This window comes from Gymnodraco acuticeps, unplaced genomic scaffold, assembly GCF_902827175.1.
Source record: "Gymnodraco acuticeps unplaced genomic scaffold, fGymAcu1.1, whole genome shotgun sequence".
Classification (NCBI taxonomy): domain Eukaryota; kingdom Metazoa; phylum Chordata; class Actinopteri; order Perciformes; family Bathydraconidae; genus Gymnodraco; species Gymnodraco acuticeps.
In genome coordinates, this window is record NW_022991584.1 from 1,754,233 (window position 1) to 1,760,461 (window position 6,229).

Here is a 6,229-nt window from a genome sequence, read left to right on the forward strand (position 1 = left end):
ACTGTGGGAGGTTTCTATAACCAGCGAATAATTAAGGGGAAAGGGAAGACTTGCGTAGACGCTGATGACCGTAAAAATAACACTGATACCGTGTTGAGAGTTTAATAACCGAACACAGTATTCACTTGAAAACAAAGGGCATTTATGAGTCATTGTAGTGTGCAAGTGCAAGTGTGAAGTCCATTCTGTAAAAAGCAGACTCTTTTTGTTGTTGTTGCCCATTCTTGATTAAGTCAGAATTTGCAAGCTATAATCATGAGGTTTTTTTAAATAATATAATTATTCATATTAAAAGAATTACCATTATGTTATATCGTTTTTGGTTGACCACAAATGTCTCCTGTTTGACATTTACCAAAAATAATATGGCCCTGTGTTAATGTGGAAAACAACCTGGGGGTACATTTCCACTCTTACATAATACTTAGCTCAAGAAATCACTCAAGGTTGTTTTTTCTTTAAAGATAGTTAAGAAAGGAACATTTCTGACTTTTAAGCCACTCAAGATATTCCCAAATGTTGTATTGTTCACATGTTGAATCAGTTTCAGGCAACACAACCACATCAACTAAGAACATCTCTGAATCTTTGGTCCACACATGATACATTTTATAATCTGTAATAGCTTTACAACTCTGGATCACTTTGGCAATACACATCCTTTAGATAAATTAGTAATTTATCAAGATTATTATGAATAATCATATTTCTATTCCAAGCAATGCAGCAGTGAGTAAAAACACATTGTTTTAGTATTAAGGTTTAAACATTTGAATAAGTGATAAAATACGAATGAAGTGGAAAGCAAGGGCAATTTTTGGTGGTTGACCTTTATCAGAAAAAATGCAGGCCTATTTACATAAACAACCTCCAACTGAATATCTACATCAATGGCACTTGAACTACCTTCACAGTTTTTTCAGGGGTGTTTTAAAAGTCCCATCATATGATTTTCTGGTTATTACCTGTCCCTTGTGTGTTAAGTAGCTCTTTCTGCATGTAAACGGTCTGCAAAGTCACAAACCTTCAAAGTACACCCTGTAGCGAGTAAAACTTTAACACAGAAAAGATGTGTCTATGCTGCCCCAGAACGCCTCGTTGTAGATCTTTTTCCATTTTTTTCTTCCGGGGCCTATTGACGTCACTAAGTCTGGACCAATTGGCACACAGCTATAGAACAATAGGCACACCCTCTGCCAGGGTGGACTCCCGAGCAGCTCAGGGGCCTCATTTATAACGCCGTGCGTAGTTTTCACTTGGGAAGGTTGCTTAAGTAGTAGAAATCCAAAAAATAGGTACAGATATTTTCCGACATTTTCCGATTCACCAAACATTGCGTACCGGCGAGGAAAGTGCGTACAGTACTTCCTACTTTCCCTTTATAAATCACAATCGACTCGAAATGCGGTGCAGCTTTTGCGGGCTTCACGTAACGCCCATATTTGCCTATAAATAGTCAAAGAAACGCCCATTCATTCATTCATTTTGACTGACTTTATGAAGAAGATCGCAGGAAACGACGACAGAACAGCTCAAAAAGACATCTCACACCGTGTCAGATTGTGGTTATTTTGGGGAGGTTGAGATAAATCATATTGTTTGGTGGATGCAGTTTGAACCAGAGTAGCAGCATGGAGGTCGGATCGTCACCAAAATAAATAAATAAGTGGTCCGAAAAAGGACTTTTTTGTAAAAGTCCTCCTTATGTTCTTGTAGTTTTAAAAGTCTATCATAAATCTAATCTAATCAATAGATTTATGATTCGAAAATTATAAAAGTAGGGTAGACATGTGGATATTATCCGGCTGAACAAAACGTGCATTTATCTAACAGCTACGTTTCCCACAGATTTTATTTGGAGCTATTTTCTAAAATCCTATGGAGAAATCTCATTGCTTTTTTGTCGAGGGAAGCCATGCGCAGCTTACTTCCGGGTTTTAGGACGCCTCACTGCAGCTCTCTCGTCTCCTCTTCACACGCCACACTTTTCGCGGCACACGTACTTACAGCCAATCAGCTCTGAATTATGTGAGATGACGTATGTTGGGGATGGCAGCACTATGCCCTTATGGTCATTATTTTTTGCCACACACATATAGGCCCAATCCCAAACCACTCCCTCGACCCTACCCCTCCGTGACGGAGTGAACTCCGTCTGTCGCCACACTTGCAGCTCAACGAGGTTCCCTCCTGTCAGATGGAGGGAGTAAATACAGCAGCAAGCTTTGGGACGGCCTCCCCTCTCTCCGGCAGAAACAGGAAATGCCGTAACTGTATGTAACAACGGTTTCAAATCAGCATCTCTTAGACAAAAAATGTAAATTAATAACTCAAATAAAACTCCAAACATCTTTCATTGTGTTACTTTTTTGTAAATCTCTTTTAGTTTTAAACCTGATGTTTATAAGCTTCTTAGTTTTTGCAACAGTCTGTAAATATACACAACTTTATAATAAAATGCACACATTTACCTTTTTCTAGAATAAACACAGGTACGATCCTAAGTTAAAACATATGAGGTTATCATGAGGTTGTTAACATCGCAGTTTATCAGTGGATGTTTGCTGGAACTACTTGTAAACAGCTTGTTTCCTGACAGACACACACAGCGTTGAGACCGGTCAGGTAGAGACCGGTCTCAAGTCAGCACCGCTGCAGACTCGTTGTTTGAGGGCTTGATAGCCCACTCCTCCTCCACACCGCTCCACACTCGTTGGTTTGGAACAGCCCTCAATATGGCGGACCCTCCGCGTGAACGCGCAAACGGAGGGGTAGGGTGTAGGGGTAGGGTGTAGGGGGCGGTTTGGGAATGGGCCTAACAATAGGAAAATATTCTGAGCATGCGCAGTGTAGTTTTTACAGTCACCGTTCACTTGGACAGAGAGAGGGAGGGGCAGGATCGGGTTTTGTCCCACATGGCTCTAAACAGCTCAATAGGCACACACTGTAGACACGAATTAGAAGAACACAGACTAAAACAGCAATATACAGACGAATCAGATGATTAAACATGATCTTAAAATATATTTTATATATTTTTTAATTTATTTTTTGCATTTTGTTGTAATCATTATTTTTAATACTTTCTGCTGACACTAGGTGGGGCTGTGCCCCTAATGACCAGTCGCCACTGAATACAACTAATGTGTTGCGTTATATTAGCTGTACAATTTACCACATATGGTGTTCTTAGCTTCCATACATCCTGTGTTTTACGAGCGACTTATCAAGTCTTGGCAAGCGGCATAAAACACGATTAAACGTGTTAGTAGCCTATATAAAACCATGCTCGTATCTACAACCTATAGAAATGCAAAACGGCGTCAGTTTAGACCATGGTTTAGACGTAATTCTGTCCTCCTGCTTACCGCATCATTTATGAGAAAACATGTCATAACATTAACACAACATATTCGAGGTGGTTTTAAATAACATAGGCCTATCCGTATTTATTGATTTCTCCAAGTTATGTTTTTGTGTGCACTGAGGAGTCTCAAACAGGCGTTTGTTAAATCATTTTAAGATTGGCTTTAATCAAGTTGTGAAAATGAATTCTTATATGATAAATGAGAGGTAACGTTTTATTTATGGTATTATTTCTCTCCATTCTTCCTTCTGCCAACGGTGTCGCGGTTTCTCGTCTCTCTCGTGTTTGTGCTTAGTGAGTACGCATGGGTTAGAGTTTGCGTGGAGGACCGCACATTTTCCCGTCAAGTTAGTATTTTATAAATCACAAACATTGCGTAGAAACTGGCGTACGCCATTTTTTGAGCGTATATCCTTTTATAAATGAGGCCCCAGGAGTCCGCCCAGCGAGGCTGCCGGAGCGGACAGTGTGAGGTGGATTTCCCGCTGTGTTTCCCTGGATGCTGGATATAGACCGCACGCAGACCCCACGCAGCAACCAGGAAACAAGACCAGTAATCTACCTCGCACTATCCAGCGAGCCCCACAACGTTCCGCCAACACAGCACCCAGACCCCACGCAGTATTCTCATTTGTTTGACATTACTGGTGTCATTTCCTGGTTGCTAACAAACGCCATTGTAAAACATAAACACTGATGTTCAGCTGTAATGGTAGTTGACTAATCAGAACAAAGTGGGCGAGCTGACCAATCAGAGCACAGTGGGCTATGGGAGCTCCAACAAGGCGTGTAGGACAGAGTGAATACACATACTATACAGAGATGCTGTATGAGAAAACCAATGTGATTTTGGAACATTGAATAATGTAAATATATTCTAGTAGACCTCAACAATGGAATTATAATCAGTAGAAATGGCCAAAACATGGGACCTTTAAAGCATGAAAACATGTTCTAGTAGAAAAAACTCAAAAGAACAACACAAACCATTGAAGTGCTCAAATTGAGGCTATTCAGGTTTCCTCGCCTTAAAGGTGGGGTAGGTAATTTACTTCAGAAACACTTTTTGTTATATTCCATGGAATGCTCTCAACATCCCGGTAGCAATGAATAAATTAAATGCTTTAACAATAAATATATACAAATATGTCATCTGTGGAAGCCGTGGCACTGTAAAATAGAGTGGGTGGTTGGGAAATATGAACTATCTGGCTGTTTACTTTATGCCAAAACAAGAAAAAAAAACGTTAAATGAAAATAAGTAAGGCTGATAATATGTTTCGATATATTTCTCCTTCATTAAAAGCTGGCCTTGTGTTGTATTTTTTATTTATTTAAATCGCTCCCCCCTGTTGGTACCCATAGCCTGGACATACGTTTAATTTTTGTAATGGTGCTTTTTAAATGTGAACCACAGTGCCACATTTCACTATAATAAACCACCAATATTCAAGCAATGATAAAGTATGTCCTGATGTACACTTACAGTTTTACTATGAGACTCATTAGTTTATATTCAGTGTTGTTGATGTAGTTTCAGGTTTCCTCCAGGTGGAGGCAGTGCACACGCAGATTAGCTGCTTCGTGAGTGTTTTTCATGAGAACAAGAAGATAAAAAGGCAGTGATGAAGCTGCTGTGTGGTGGAAACATATAATGTTTGCATGTCTGAGTTGTTGTAGTATTTTATTTTTGAGTTAAAAAGACTGGGTCCCGCTGTATTGCACAGGCTGCTCTGCAGCGTCTATTCACAGGCGCGATCCCACTACTGAGCGGCACGGGGGCTTTGGCCTGCTCCGTCTCCGGCCTTGGCCGATGCACCCCTCCTTAGACGACCTGGTGGTCCCGAGCTCCCCCAGGAGCACCATATCGATACCGAACTTAGTGCGGACACCCGATCGGCATAGTCCGCTGCAGCTCAGATCTCCTGAGCTCAAACGCTTCGCCAGCCTCAGCCTCCCAGTAACTTGGATTACAGGCGCGCGCCACCGCACCCGGCGAGAAATAGTCTCGCTCATAGGGCTTTTGACTTGGACAAACGTGACGTCATCAAGCAGCAAACGAGTGGCATCTAGTGGCGGGAAATAACACTGCAGCTGCTAAAGAGATGAAGGCTGAGTTTGTTAAAGTTCCTGATATCGAACTTCGTCTGTTCATTCATATATTCATTTGTATATATTTGTATTTGTCTTAATGTCATTCTAATTATTCTTGCAGCTCAACATTATCAAATAGGTTACCACACATTCAGGTAGCGCTCTCTAAAGGTTCTCTGAAAAATGTATATGGTAAAAATGTTCCACATTCTGTGAAGTTTATAATGGAGAAATCACATTCAGAGATCCCTTAGGGAAAAAACCTCTTTGAGAGTTTATAAGAAGTGTATTCTCTATCAGTTTAGCTCCTGTTTCTAAATGACAAAAGGGTCTGCCTGTATCTAAAAAATATCAGGCGTTTATTGATTCATACTGAAATGACAGTAAATGTCATATTGCAGAACAGATGAAGCATGTAGAGCCCTACTGATGTATTGGTTTGTCCGATAAGACAGTAAAGAAATTGGAAGTTTCACATCCACCCCATCTATTTACAATGTTGAAATGAAGGCTACTGTATGTGTACTGTCCCAAACAGTTCATATCTTGCTTGTGTTGTTTTAAATGCAATAGATGATGTTTTGTTATAAGACTAATCAATTGTTATGTTCATCAATAAATAATGACTAGTGTTGGGTTAACATTACTAAGGTGCTATACTGAGTAAGATTCTTGGCATAGTACCACAGAGCAACGTTCATGCTGCTGATGAAGAATGATACATAATGACTAAAGTGGACCATTGACAGACAAATGAAAACCACAAGA